Raw genomic sequence first — 16,400 nt, 5'->3', positions numbered from 1 at the left:
ATTATATTTTACCCCATTGGATTTCCTTGGTTCTCCTGTCAAACAGTAGTTGGTGGTATATGGGTGGGTTTACTTCTGGTTTCTCTATTCTGTTACATTGGTCTATGTGTCTGTCTTTATGCCAGTACTATGTTGTTTTGATGACTATAGCTTTGTAGTATACTTTGAAAGCAGGAACTGTGATGACTCCAACATTTTTCTTCTTTCTTAAGATTTCTTTGGCTATGCTGGGTCTTTTGTTGTTCCATACAAATTTCAGGATTATTTTTTCTATTTCTAAAAAAATACTACTGGAATTTTTGATAAGAATTGCATTGAATCTATAGATGGCATTTAGTAGTACAGTCATTTTAACAATATGTATTCTTCCCTTTCATGAATACAAGCTATCATTTATTTTGTATCTTCTTCAATTTCTTTTATCACTGTCTTATAGTTTTTAGTGTATAGTTCTTTCACCTCTTTGGTTAAACGTATTCCTAAGTATTTTATTCTGTTTGATGCTATTGTAAACAGGAATGTTTTTCTAATTTCTTTTTTTTTTGATAGTTTTTTGATAGTGTATAAAAATGCAACTAATTTTTATATGTTGTTTCTGTATCAGGCAACTTTACTGAATATATTAGTTCTAACAGTTTTTGATGAAGTCTTTAAGGTTTTCTATTCATATAATCATGTCTGCAAATGAAGAAAATTTTACTTATTCTTTTCTGATTTGGGAGCCTTTTACTTCTTTTTCTTGCCCAATTGCTCTAGCTAAGACTTCTATTACTATGTTGAGTAAAAGTATTGAGTGGGCACCTGGTTCCTGATTTTAGAGGGAAAGCTTTAAACCTTTCATCACTAAGTATGATGTTAGCTGTGGATGACATTTCGATTATAAGCTTAAGTTGCCCAGAACCCATTCCTTGATGATTTTACCACCATAAATGTAGTTCTGAGATCTCTGAGATGAGACGAGACGAGAGAGAGAGAGAGAGAGAGAGAGAGAGAGAGAGAGAGAGAGAGAGAAACAGGGGAAGAGAAGAGAGGGGACGAGAGGAGAGGAGAGGAGAGGAGAGAGAGTGCTTCTTACCTGGTGAAGATCAATTTCATTATTTCCTTTGAAACTTCTCTGTATAAAAGCACATTGAAACTTGTTCTGGCTTGGGAAACCTTACTCAAAACCTGGTCTAAACTCTATGTCATGTTATGCTTTTGCTGTAATCAATTCTTTTATCTAGTATAGATCAGTGGTTTATTCAATAATATAAAAACAAGGTAGGCTATATCAGAATACTATATAATGGTTTTCATTTTCACCTTAAAGTATTTATTTTGTATATGTGTCGAGAGGTAGTTAATAAAAGAGATGAGCCTCCATATATAAAATCTGTTAGAATGACAGCCTCTTACTTTTGGTTAGTATTTTAGAGTTTGTAAAGCAAATAGAGGAGGTATTATTTTCAATTCGTAGATAGGGAAGTTATAGCTCAGATCATTTAATCAACTAGGCAAGATTACATAATTAAGAAATGAGAGCCAGCACAAGCAAATATACCTCCAAGCACTAATCCAGTGTTCTTCCAATTATGTTACTCTGCCTTGTGCATAGAATTAAACATTTTTTAAAAGGTTCCAAAAGTTAAAGACTGAATAAACCTGTTTTTAGAAAATACCTCCATATTTGACTAAACTGTGATCAGAGGGAAAAAATCATTTATAATTAACCCATTTATGAAATTTTTATCACACACCTTTCATGTGTAAGATACTGAGCTAGGTACTGGAAGTACGATAGAGTACAAAGTAGGTACAGTTTATTGGGAAGGCCGTCGCGCACATAATCAAACAAATGACTACGTAAGTGTGATTGTGATAACAAGCTAGGGGCTTGAGAGGCATTCCCTCAGGAGTGGCAGTGACATTTAAGTTGATGCCTGTTGGGAAATAAGACAGGCACAGAAAGGGCTGAGGAAGGAGTTCCTTTATTTAGAAACCATTATCAATTTAACTTAATTATCTTATATAAAAACAGGAAAAATTGAGTTCTTACCACAACTTTTTGTCTACATTCAGATTGCAACAGCAGGGAGAAGGAGGGTGGTAGGAAGAAGAAAAGACAGTCTTTTGAATGAGTTGATCCTTGGTAATTAATTACCACAGCTTCTTGGCTTTCATTAGTATAGTTTAGCTGAAATTTGAATAAAAAAAGCCCACAAGATTCAGGGATGTCTAATAGGATATTGTGTCACTGTAAAAGCTATTAGTTGGAAGTCTAAACTTAATTGTCTTAATAAATCTCTTAATCATTCACGATAGACAAGAAAAGCCACAAAGGACCACAATTCTAAAGCTTTTCAGTTTTAAGTTTTCAAAAGCTCATTAGTAAAGCAGAAAGTTGAAGAGCAGGATGTAAAATTATTTTATCCAGAAATCTTAGTTATTGTTATGGTACATCTGTGGTGGTGATTTGTTTTAATCCTGCTTGGTAGCATGAGGAAAATTTTAAAGGAGTGCCTATACAGAGATAATAATAGGCATCATGACAAAACAGAACTAACCAGAAATTACTTTGAAAATAAAATTTGACTATGAGTAGCTTTCATTATGAGTAAAACAATAAATAGAACCCAGATCTTGATTAACTGAAAGCTTGGGAATGATTTTTTTTTGTCCAGTTATTCAAAATACTTTAAAAATTAACTCACCTTTTTAAAAAGGATCTTTTTATGCTTGTGTTATTAATGATTATAGTAATATATGCTTGCATTAGAAAATTGGAAAATAAAAAAATTTTAATTAATTTTATAGAAGAAAAAAATAATATCCAGTGATTAAGTTAAAGTAATTCTACAACCAGGTATCAATTACATTTTAATATAGTTCCTTCAGGTCCTTTAAGAGTATGTACACATAATTAAATATGTGAAAAATATCGACATGGTATTGTATATAAAATTTCAGATTTTTGTCAGTTATATTATGAAAATTTTCACATATTAAATATTTTTGAAATGATTTCAAATTTGTATTTCTTTATGCTCTTTTAACATGTAAATGTGCCACACTGTTAACCGTTGTTCTTATGCTAGATATTATGGATGTGCCTTTTTATTCTTTTTGACATTCATAAATAGTGCTTGAGTAAATAGCCTTGCTCAAGGGTCTGTTTTTTTTTTTTTTTTTGCCTAGATTCTTATAAAGGAATGTTTAAAATTTATTTGAACACTTAACATTTAAAGAGTATGAATCGTTATTTAAAAAAAATTATTATTTTGTTTTTTAATTAATTTTTTTAAGTTTATTGGGGTAACATTGGTTAATACAAATATATAACTTTCAGGTATACATTATAATTTCACATCTATGTGTTCTATTGTGTGATTACCACCCAGAGTCCAGTTTCCTTCAGCTACCATATATTTGATCCCCTTTACCCACTTCAGCCTCCTCCTACTCTCCTATATTTGACCCCCTTTACCCATCTACCTCTCCCCTCCTCTTCCACCCCCTACTCTCTGGTAACCGCTAGTCCATTGTCCATGTCTCTGAGTCTCTGTTTCTTCTGTTCATTTGTTGCTTTTAGGTTTATATCCAACATATAAGTGATGTCATGTGATTTTTCTACTTTTTCAGTCTGGCTTATTTCGCTTAGTATGATTATCTCGAGGTCTATCCATGTTGTCGCAAATGGCAGTATTTCATTTTTTCTTATGGCTGAGTAATTTTCCATTGTATACATGTACCACAGCTTCTTTAGCCAATCATCTATTGTAGGACACTTCAGTTGCTTCCATGTCCTGGACACTGTGAATAATGCTGCTATGAACATCGCTATGCAAATATCTTATTGAATATGAATTTTCAAGTCTTTGGGGTAAATACCCAGTAGAGGGATTGCTGGATCATATGGTAGGTCAATTCTTAGTTTTTTGAGGAACCTCCATACTGTTTCCCATAGTGGCTATACCAATTTGCAGTCCCACCAGCGGTGTATAAGGGTTCCTTTTGAGTATGAATCTTTAAAATGTATTTACGTATATTATAAATTACCTGCTTGCATGCCTCGTTTGTTTTTTTATAACAACTTTTACAAAACTTAAATTTATTTCTATTTATGCCCAACAATACTAAATAAAAGTGCCCATTTCACTATGTCTTATAAACCTTGAAAATTACTCATTAAATAATTGAGTCAGTATAGTAGACTGAGATGATATCTTTATATCCTCTTTGCCTGAAATCCTTAAAGTTGCAGAAAATTTACTTTTAAAAATTTAGTCTATGGCAGCACCAATACAAAAGAAAGAAAGCCATCAGCAGACAACATTGGTAGGAATTCCTGAAAATAAGAGAGCATGTGGTATTAGGATCTCAGATAAACAAGAGAAAAACACAGCTCCAAACAGTTGGGGAAATGATTGCAGAAGGAGAAGCAATTCCAGGACAAAGCAAATGCTGTGTATGAAAAAATTATCAACATCAAAGATTTCTTGTGCGTTTGTCCTCAGTCCCTTGGAGTTCTCCAGAAGTGAACTAATGCATCTGGAATGAGCACCTAGAATGAATGCTTTGATCTCAGAGAGAAGTAAAAAGAAAGGAATATGTTCTCATCATGGAAACAGGTTAAATTGTTCTTCATGTTCACTCATTGCAAAGACCTCTTTATTTTAGGACTTACAGGTATTGGTCTATAGCTTACCCATCAGCTTCCCCCATGCTCTCCTATAAGCACACTTAACTGAGATACACAGAGACAGCACTCATCCCTTCATTCCAAGGGAAGCCTGTTGGACAGCCAGAACTTTACAAGTGGGAAAGACAACTATGCCAATTGACATAGTCCTTGGTTGTAAGTATGAATCACCAACCAGAGATTGCCAGACATTTGAGGAAACTCGTAGCATTTTCCTTTCATCTTTGAGTTGCCTTGGCACCTTGATGGAGATTGATTGACCTATTTCTCAATACTCTAGTATGTTTCATTGATCTTTATGTCTATTTTTTCACAATATTAAACTAATAATTATGACTTAAAATCATGTAGGGTATGTGTTTCAAATTTGTTCTTCTTTTAAAACATTCTTTGATTAGGAATTCTACATTTTCCTACAAATTTTAAAATTTGCTTACTAATTCCTACAAAATGCCTGCTGAAATAATTAATTGGGAATGCATTGAATCTACAGATCAATTTAGGAAGAATTGACATATATTGAGTCTCAACCCATGAATATGGTGTAGCTCTCCATTTATTTAGATTTTTAATTTTTCTCAACAATATTTTGTAGTTTTTACTGTAGAAGTTTGGGGATCCTCTTTTTATATTTATTCCTAGGTATTTTATGATTTAGATATTATTGCAAAAAAAAAAAATGCCCCTGATTTTGCCATCCTTTTTACTGCCAGTATATAAAAATACACTTGATTTGTGAGAGATAAACCTTATCTATCAGCACAACTTGAGCTTCTAGTTCCCAAACATTTGTGGTTACTAGTCTTTGGAGGTATGCCAAGACCTGTCAGTGTCCAAAGAGGGGAATCACAGTCAGCACCTAGGCGCAGGCTTATTAGAAGCTGGACCCTTAGACTGCTGCTGGGGCAGTGTGCAGTCAAACTCCTTTTGGGGAGAAACTGGGAAATGGGAATTTTGCCTGCCTCTCTCCACACTAAGCCTGAGTTTATAGCTATGGGAAGGGGGGGTGGTGCTCCTGTGTTCAATTAAAAGCTGCCTTCTTTTCTTGTTGTAGTCCTATGGGACTCATGAATTCAATCTCCATTGCATGTCAGAGTCAGGTTATTTGGGAGTCCATCCCTTGGATGGAATCCATGAAAGGTGGGGTGCTAGATATATGGACATGCTTCTTCTACAGTGATGTTTCTGACTTATTTTTGTTGTTGGAGCAAGCCAGAGGGAGACAATGAGAGAAGTGTCCACTAACCCTTTCAGGCTTTGGGAAAGTTTGCAGTCATCACTGAAATGCATGTTAAATAGAAGCTGGATCCTCAGTTTGTAAAGTATGCAGTCAAACTCCTTCCAAGAAAATACTGGGAGATGGGTGTATTTGACTGTCCCCTCTATACTGAGCCCTGGAGCCAGGGTCGAGGAGTGATAGCCTGTGCAACTGTTCGCTCGCCTATTAAGTACTGTTTCTTTGTTTAATCTAGTTTTGTGCGACTTGGTGATCCCAAGCACTATTGCCTTTCAGAACTAGATGATTGGGGGTCCATCTCTCCAATGGCAGTCTCAAAAGTTGGGGCACTAGATGAGCGGTCCAAACCTTTTGTTCTTCAAGGAGTAGCTGGGAGTTGGAGGATTCCTCCCAAGTGTATGGCACTGTGCCAGGGTTGGGTTTTATGTTGAGAGTATTCAGCTTTTCCTATCAGTTTTGGTGTGGGTATTTTCTGAGTCATCTGATGTGTAAAAGTCCCTCAGCTCATTTCTGGATATTTCTCAGAGGGAATTGCTTCATGGGTAGCTGCACATTCAGTGCATCTGTGTGAGGAGGAAAATTCAGAAACTTCCTATGTTGCCATCTTGGTCCAGAGTCCCTTTACCATTTATTAGTAAAATATCTGCTGAAGACAATTTTTTTTTTTCCTGAAAGGTCCCAGGCCTGGCTGGTCCCAGGTCTGGCTATGATTCAGGCTCGTGGCTAGGAATTGGACTCCGGATTTAGAATGTTACATTAGTGTAGTAGAGTGCCTGCACCTAAAATATGTAAACATAATTCAGCTTATTGTGTTATGCATGTGTGGCTGAATGACATTATTGTATTCTGATATGTACGGAGCCATGCGGTGTCCTGGGGAGCAGAAGGTGAGCACAAGAAAAGGGAGCAAAAGAAGAACAAAGGCAGAAGTGCACTCCCTGCAGTAGAACAGCACTCCCTGTAATAGAACTGTGTTCCCCACGCTAAAGTTGGTGCCTGCTGTTTCATTCTCCTGTCGGTCCCTTGTGCATTCTTCCAACTGAGCTTCTCACCACTGAAACCTTCCTTCCCTTCTCAATCAGCTTGGTGCTTACATTGTCTTTATTTATTTATTTATTTATTTATTTATTTATTTATTTATTTTCTGGTGTGCAAATATGTCACTCCCCCCCCCACCCCCAATTTAATTGCCTACATTGTCCCTTTCACCTTCAGGGCGAAGCCATGAGAAGGAGCAGAATACACCACTCCAAAATATGCCACTTTTGCAGGTGGATTGCTTTTAGCCTAAGGCAGTTAAGACTCAACAGACTCAGGAAAAGTTTTTTATCTCTTCTTTAACTGCCTATAAGAGTTTAGTTGAGCTTCTACCAGAAAGAAAGCTAATACCAAAGATAAATTTTTATATCAGAAAAACTTATCTGCATGGCATGGCAAACATTTCTTTACCAGACATTTGCTCTTCTCACTGTCCTGGGATTTGTCTTTCTTGCCTTTGAGACACCAAATCTCTACTTCCTTCTTCTTAGCTCAGGGTGGTATATAAATCTCAATTACCTGGCTGCTGGGAAGCCTCTCATATCTTTATGGGGCTCCCATACATCCAAAATTATATTTGTTTTTCTCCTGTTTATTTGTGTTATGTCAATTTAATGATTAAACCAGCCAAAGGACTTGGAAAGGAAGAAGGAAAAATTTTATGTTTCTACAGATATAATAAAAGGAAGAGGGAAATTCTAGTTGCTTCTCCAGCTGACTCCAAAGTATACATGCTTTAGTTATTTATTAGGATCCTTAGGTAGTTGCATTGCATTTTGCCTGTAGTTTTTAATTGTTATCAGTGTAAACCAGAACATTGGTCTGAACAGGGGTCTGTCACATCACCATACTAAAGATGAAATTCTGTCTTTAGTTTTTATATCTAGCATAATAGGGTAATAATTTTGCATGATTGCTACTTTTTAACATCTTTTACTGAAATTTGTTTTAAAAGGTGATTAATTGAATTATATCCTATGTAAAAGAGTGAAAGTTATATATTAAAATAAAATTATTTCTAAGAAACATTGAGTAACATAAGCAAGTATAATTTGTTTCAAAACAAAAACAAAAATAGGAAATGCATATTTGAGTATACATATCTTTTTAAACTTTAGCATAATTTTAATGTCATGTAAAACAAATGTTCTCATTATTTCTTTCTCATTTTTTCTTGAATATGCTGGCACATTATTTTCTCCTATATGAATTTTAAGAGCACATTGATAAGTGACCATTGATCCATTTTTCTTTGAGTATTTTTAAAAATATAATTGGATATTGTCATATTCTGGCTTAAGACTCTTTAATACTGTTCTTTAAAATTCATGATAATGATAAAATAATAATAGATAACATTTATAGAACTATTTTTAAGTGGTAAACTACATGTCAACATCTCATTTCATCCACTTTTCTTAACCTGATTTAGATACATACATAAATACGTATTTACATTTCTTAGTTCCCCAGAGAAAATGACAGCCGCTATCTAAACCTTTAGCTACTATGCAGTGAGTTTTCCCATTGGACTTAAGAGAAATATGGCCTATATATCAGTCAATATAGTGGTTAGAATGGAATAGACTTTTCTATTTTAACAAGCAACCACAAATTCTTCTTGCAGAAAATTGAATATCTATTGAGAGCTAGATTATTACTTAATCATTTTCATCATTAAATAGTTTGGGAGCTGGGCTCATGTGAGAGGAACATGACACTACACAACTGAAAAGAGGATCGAGAGATATATGAGGAAAGGCATTGGGAAAAATACAAATTTCCTTCTATAATTTTTTTTTAACTGAGAATGGCTCTGTACCATGACTCTATACCGTGAATACAAAAAGCAAAGATGTTTTCTCTTTTTTCTTTTCCTTCTAATGCTACACGCCCTAAACTGCTAGCATCTTGGACTTTTCTGAGTATGTAAGAATTATATCCCTGCTACTTTATGGGTAACTACCTTTTAAAAATCTCGTCTTAGGCTGTAAGCAATATTATAATACAATTTTCATATTTTGAGAAATTTACTTGAATAAATTGGAAAGTTATATATATGAGAGTTGAGGAGAACCTATACAGTGCCAGCACCTGGCTGACTACTGGAATTTTTCCTTTTTATAGTGTATGTAATTTATAGAAACTCTCTTTTCTCCATGAGACCAATGTGAATTATTTTAGTTATTCTGACTTAATGGCATGACTCAGTTTTCCATACAGTTTGTAAAAACACTTACACTTCCTCATATGTATAAGAGAAGGAAAATAGTTAAGTTGGTTTAAGAGTATAGAAAAATATGACTTTAATTAAAATATTTGAACCTAAAACCATCAAATTATGTGGGGAATAATCTTTGTGATGCTTTCTATTAAATGGAAGATGTTATAGCATGTAAAGAAATTTAAAGTGGTTCTCAATGATATTATTATGAACAGCCAAGTCTTATTTTGACTATTGCCAGTCATGAACTTCATGATAAGCATCTGGAACATTTATAAAACCTACAAAACACATTTGGTCTTAAATTAAAAAGAACAGTTAACATCTAAGAAAATGACAGATATCCCTTAAGCAGTTGTCTTGTGCTCGGATAATGTTGCATTCAAAGCCAGCTCAGCATTTCCAAGAGCCTGATATTTCATCATGGCTCTGTCAACACAACTTGATCAATGTCTTCAAAGGAAAGATGAAGGCAAACGGATGATTAACTTCAAGCATTTGTCACTGAGACGAAACTTGGAGCTGTCCTGGGCAGTGTGATTGATGTTACAGAGAATCCTCTTTATATCTGCCAGTCAAGTGGAGTAACTGTGAAAGTATTTAATGATATAGAAGAGTCCTCATTTCTCACCTTCAGTTTCCCTGAATTTTCCTGGTCAATATTTATATTCTACATTGCCAGATGATATAGCCAGAAAGGGGGAATTTGGGACAGAGACAGAAAAAAAAGGCAAGATACATTCAGTTTAACTTACTTCTATGTTTGGCTTTACTAGAGACCATTTTCTCATCCACCATTTTACAAAATAAAATACACACATGTATGTGATCATGTAATAGTACAGTAGAACAAGCTTAGGATTTGGATTCAGAAGACTCAGATTTTGGTCCCAGTTCTGACACTAACAAGATGTGAGACCTTCAACAAGTCATCTCTGTGTTTCAAGTCATCATTCTCACCAATAAAATGGAAATAATAAGCCTGCTTCATAGGATTTTATGAGGATTAGTGTATATACAAGTACTTGGTACATAGTAAGAAAGGCCTTATAAAAATTTAAAAGAACACATATAAACGTATATTTGTTCATGTATATATTAAGAGGAAGGCCAATGGATTCATGTCTGTTATACTTTCTAATATGAGTCAAGCCAAGAAGAGGATGTTCTTGGGCACTTAGCGACTGCCACTGAGCAGTTAGGACTCCCGTAGTTTGTGCACCTTGCTCTGCTTCCCCTGTAACCATGTCTGACAAACCCTATATGGCTGAGACTGAGTGATTCGATAAGCTGAAACTGACGAAGATAGAAACACAAGAGAAAAACCTACTGCCTTCAAAAGAAACAATTGAGCAGGAAAAGAAAGCAGGTAAATTGTAATGAGGCATGCACCACTACTATGCATAGTACATTCCACAAGCATTGCTTTCTTATTTTACTTCTTTTAGCTATTTAACTTTGTAAGGGACAAAGAGGTCAGATAAAATTTAAAAGACTGTGCTGTCCCTTTTCACATCAAAGAACCACTGACAACAAAGGCCACATCTGTCTCTCCCATCTGCCTGTTTGGCTGGCAGGGAAGGAAAAGAATTTGCATGTTGGTGAAGGAAGAATCTGGGTGGAATGACAGAGAGATCTAGAGTAAAAAGCAAGCTGGTCCAAGGTGTCCTGCAGGCTGTAAAATGCAGTTTAATCAGGAAGCCATTTTTTATTGTTCAAATAATTGTAGTTACTGGAATGCACATTTTTAATATGCAAATAAAACGTTTTAAATCCTGAAAAAAAGCAAAGACCACTAGTTTTGACATTCTTTCGCTAGAGTACTAATTACCCCTTTTGGGGTAATTAGATGACTTTCTAAAAAGTACAATATGATAATGACATTTATAAGCCATATTATTTTACTAAATAACCTTCAGTTCCATTCAGTGACTAAATATATTGCTTTATATATACTTTGCAAGATGACTAGTTTCTTTTTTGATATTTTAATGGGGCTGTTTGAGAATGATTTTACTTCTAAAACTCTATTTTGCTGTTGAAAGATTAAATACTTATCTGTAGGATCACCTCAGCCAGAGAGGATGGTTCCTTTGACAAAGATGCTGTACTGTGTAGGATTCATTTAATTCAAGAACATTGTGGTTTCTGTTTCATTCCAAGGAAGTGGGGTGGTGCTAGATTGAAGGAATCACAGTCTTTGCCTATAGAAATGGAAAAATGCATGTCTAATTCCTGGAATTAGCTGACTTCAACCTCAGTTGGTCATGGGTAGAAGAGAAAGAGAAAAAGTGAATGAAAATATAGCAAAGAACAGAAATGTTCCTATACCTACACATATATACTTACTGTGAAAGAGAGAAATTAAAAAAGAGGAACACAAAGGTACAAATAGTAGGGAATAAGTACAGGCATTGATGTTTGAAATCTCACTGTTCTTATTTCCCTCTGGGAAACACATTGTATCTAAAGGAAAAATTATGCCTTGGAGGTCATTGAGCACACAGAGTCATCAGATCCTACTTCAGATGGGGCCAGGGCACTAGGCATTCCAGGAGACTTGATCAGATGTGTAAATGATGCATCATTGCCCTACAGGCTGACGTGCAGGGCGCCATGGGAACCTCTCCTAAAGAAGAAGGAACTAAAGCCATCCGGTCTCCACCAGACACTTCTAAGATGTAGCCATGCAGATGAAGTGATTCCAGATGTGAAGCCACTAGGCAGAAAGGGGAGAGACCTCATGAAAGCAAAGTGTTGAGGTAGATCCTGAGGGACTGCCCTGTGCCTAAGGAGTGTAACCTAAGTGACTTTCTGTAGTAGTGCTCTGATCTCATGTAGGAGTAGGAAGAAGGAGCAACTCAAAATTCTGTTCTAGGTGGGCACAAATGTGCCAGTACAAACTTGAAAGTTGAAAGTTGTCCTGTCTTTCTTCCTGTTCCTGTGGTGTCCCATCTTTCTTCTCTTTTTTTCTTTTCTTTTTTTAAATTTAAGTATAAGCATATACGTATATTGTATTGGTATGCAATCTTATATTGTTATATTAGTTTTAGGTGTACAATATAGTGATTTGGCATTTTTATACCTTACAATGTGATCACCCCACTAATTCTAGTAATCATCTCTCACTATGCAAACTTATCACAATATTATTAACTATATTCCCCTTCAAATGTTCACCCATCTCCCCACCCACTCACTTCTGGTAACCATCTCTTTGGTCTCTGTTTCTATGAGTCTGTTTTTGTTTTGTTTGTTTTCTGTTTTGTTTTGTTTTTAAGTTCCACGTATAAGTGAAACCATACAGTATTTGTCTTTTATCTGCCTGACTTATTTCACTTATCATAATACCGTCTTGATCCATCTATGTTAGATGGATCTATTCAAACCTCACAAATAGCAAGATTTCATTCTTTTTTAAAATGCTACATGATATTCCATTGTGTATGTGTATGTGTGTGTGTGTGTGTGTGTGTGTATTACATTTTCTTTATTCATCTATCAATGAATATCTAGGTTGCTTCCATAACTTGGCTATTGTAAATAATGCTGCAGTGAACATGGGGGTGCGTAATTTTCAAATTAGTGTTTTCGTTTTTTTTTTTTTCTTGGATAAATACTCAGAAGTGGAACTTCTGGGTCATATGATATATACATTTTTAGTTTGCTGAGGATTCTCCATAGTTTTCCAATTTACATTCCCACCAATAGTGCATAGAGTTTTCCTTTTCTTCATGTCCTTGCTAGAACTTATTTTTGTCTTTTTGATCATAACCATTCTGACTGGTGTGAGGTAGTATCTCATTGTGGTTTTGATTTGCATTTCTCTGATGATTAGTAATATTAAATATATTTTAAAATGTCTGTTGGTTATCTGTATGTCTTCTTTGGAGAAATGTCTTTTTATGTTTTCTGCCCATTTTTCAATGGATTGTTAATTTTTCTGTTATTGAGTTGTATGAGTTTCTTATACATTTTTGATACTAACCTCTTAGCAGATATATCATTTGCAGATATTAAGTCTTTCATTCAGTGGATTGACTTTGTGTGTTGTTAGTTTCCTTTGCTGTGCAGAAGCTTTTTAGTTTGAAGTAGTATCGTGTGTTTATTTTTACTTTTGTTTCCCTTGCTTGAGGTGATATGTCCAAAAGGATGTTATTTGGACTGATGTCAGATAGTTTTTTTTCTGATGTTTTCTTCTAGGAGTTTTATGTTTTCAGGCTTTTCATTTGTAGATGACATGACACTATATAGAAAGCTCAAAGATCTATCAAAAAATTAATAGAATTAATACAAGAATTGAGTAAAATAAGATACAAAATTAGTATACAGATATCTGTCTCATTTTTATACACTAATAACGAACAATCAGAAGGAGGAATGAAGAAAACAGTCCCATTCACAATTCCATCAAAAGAATAAAATACCTAAGTATAAACTTAACCAAGGAGGTGAAAAGCCTATATTTTGAAAACTGTAAGATACTCCAGAAAGAAATGGAAGATGACAAAAATAAATAAATTGTGCTCATGAATTAGAAGGATTAATATTGTTAAAATGATACTACTACCCAAAGTAATTTACAGATTCAATGCAATTCCCATAAAAATACCAATGTCATTCTTCTCAGAACTAGAACAAATAATCCTAAAGTTTATATGGACACAGAAGACCCCAAATAGTCAAAACAATCATAAGAAAGAAGAACGAAGTTGGAGAGATCATGCTCCCGACCTCAAACTGTACTACAAAGCTATAATAATCAAAATAATGTGGTACCAGCACAAAAACAGATATATAGCTCAATGAAACTGAATAGAAAGTCCAGAAACAAACCTTTACTTACATGGTCAGCTAATCTATGACAAAGGAGGTAAAAATATACAGTGGAATAATGACAGTCTCTTCAGCAAGCAGTATTGGGAAAACCGAACAGTTACATGTAAAAAAAAAAAAAAAAGAAAAACCCAAAAAAAGAAAAAGAAACTGGACTATTCCCTTACACAGTATATAAAAACAAACTCAAAATGGGTTAAAGACTTAAATGTAAGGCCTGAAACCATAAAACTCCCATTTTTTTTTCACAGCTGGCAGTCTGCACCAACAACCGAAAGGAGTTTTATGCTGAGACATATTTGATACAGAGCTGCATGAAATACAAAGATCAATGCTGTTTGACTGCATTTGTAGATGAGGAAATTTCTTACATTTTAAATAATCATCTTTTTTAGTTCAAGCTCTCATTTGCTAATTAATTCTTAAAGTTGATGATCTTAAATAGCTTAGTGCAGTTTAGTGCTTATTGTAAAACTCTAATGTTTTTTTAAAATCTTACCTTTCTTAATTTCATCTACACTCCCAGATTCCTGATTTTCTGACAAAGCTAGCTTGACTCTTTGTGAGAATTGAAGTTAAGAGAGTTTAGAGCTAAAATGAGTGGTTTGAAGAGCTAGAATTTTCAGCTCCTGGCTTAATTTTATATAAAATTTCTAAGAGGCAGTGTTGGGGCATCACCCACACCTGGTGTATTTAATGACACTTTTGTACTGTGTTGTCTCCCTGAAATAGTCTGAAAATATAAAAATCTATAAGTAAATTGCATGGAAAAATATTTTTATTATAAAGCTCACATAAAGCCCTTCAAACCATATATATTCATATTGAAAAAAAAATCTTTGCTTAATAAATTGCTTAATCCTATAATCCTTCTGTAACACCATTCCCATTATGAAAACAATTAGGAAAGCTTTTAGGATATATTATAATTACATATATTTATATATACATATAATTATATATAAGTATATATACAATATAAATGTATACATAAATAGGTACATTCATATTTATATATGTATAAATATCTATTTTATTTAATGTGTATTTGTGTGTAGAAGATATTAAATCAAGGCTTTTACTTTTCTGTCAGCTGAAGTTCCAATGCAAAATGCTGAATTCCAAGTATGAACTTTGTATTAACAATTGTCAATTGTTGCAGTAGATTTTTGCTAACAGAAAGACAAACACATCTTTTGGGTCAATAAAATAAGATTTCTTTTCCAAATAATGTAGAGAGAAGTTTGTGCAGTCAGCAATAATTCTCAGGACAATTCTGGAGGTGTTTCTTCCAGACGCCAACAGAGTAGATCGTTGTACACGGCAATGTCCAAGTCAAAGAATTCCTATCAGGACCTCAGAAAGCACAACTGCCAACCCCATTCCCCAAGTCATCATTATATGTATACATAGGAGCCTAGGATGTGTCTACAGGGTATATCTAAAGTAGTCTGAATGTATGTTGAGAGCACAGCCTCTTCTGAGGTGTATTTATCTCACGGATCTCAGGATTATGCAATATACAATGTGACTGTTGAGTAAAATGAACACTCAGGCATGAACATCCCTTATCTATTACCCCAGGGTCATATTCTCCCCCTGCTGACTAAGCCTGGTCCTGGTAAGCTCCTGAACTTAAAGCTGCAGAACAGGAACCAGGGCTGATTACTCAGAGCTCTTTGGACTTTGTATTAACAAAACCTTAGACCTGCCAATGGCTTATTCTTCAACCTCCAATGAGGCTATACTGAGTTGTTCTGCTCTTTCTCTAACTTGATAGTTTATTCTTGAGTTTCACTAGTGATTTCCTTCAGGTTTTCGGACATTTTTTTTTTCTTTCTTGAGAATGATTCAGAGTCCTGTGCCCTAGTAGAACTGAACAATGTCTAACACCTTCCTTTTGTTTCTCCATCTCTTCACTGTTCAAGGAAGTTTATCCAGTTAAAACAGGGCAGTGTGGGCTGGCACAGTAAACAACAACAAGGCAGTTCTGTCAGCACTCTTAGGGTTAAGGTGACATGAAGAACCACAATGCAGGCGATTTTTAAAATAAAATAGTTGACAACCATCCTAGTAATCTTCAAATCTTTACCTAATTCACCACTTGGCAGTTAAGGCATTCACTATTTAAAATAGAGAACGAGCTTCGAAATGCCTTCCTATGTCAGATAGATAACATCTTGAGCAAATATTGGGGAAATAAAAGCACTTCTGGATAAATTTGAGACCTAAACTCTTAATAAGAAAAATTATAATGATATAAAACCAAATAACTATGGAAGTGGTCCTACAGATACAACCTAGATATATTTACAGTTTTAGGTGTGGCTAGTGATCTGTGTTCTTCAGTACAGCATCTCAGTGGGACAATAATAGTCCTTGTTGGT

General features: G+C 34.6%; 1 long non-coding RNA gene and 1 pseudogene across 1 annotated transcript in view; both read left to right on the top strand.

Moving 5' to 3' along the window:
• The window catches only part of LOC107517043, a 266,407-nt gene that overhangs the window by 241,953 nt on the left and 8,054 nt on the right, over positions 1-16,400 (top strand). The gene's annotated exons all lie outside the window — the stretch shown is intronic.
• LOC107517042 lies at positions 10,336-10,557 on the top strand (annotated as a pseudogene).

The sequence above is a fragment of the Rousettus aegyptiacus genome, unplaced genomic scaffold (assembly GCF_014176215.1).
Source record: "Rousettus aegyptiacus isolate mRouAeg1 unplaced genomic scaffold, mRouAeg1.p scaffold_m13_p_1, whole genome shotgun sequence".
NCBI lineage: Eukaryota > Metazoa > Chordata > Mammalia > Chiroptera > Pteropodidae > Rousettus > Rousettus aegyptiacus.
This window is presented reverse-complemented; position numbering and strand designations above follow the sequence as displayed.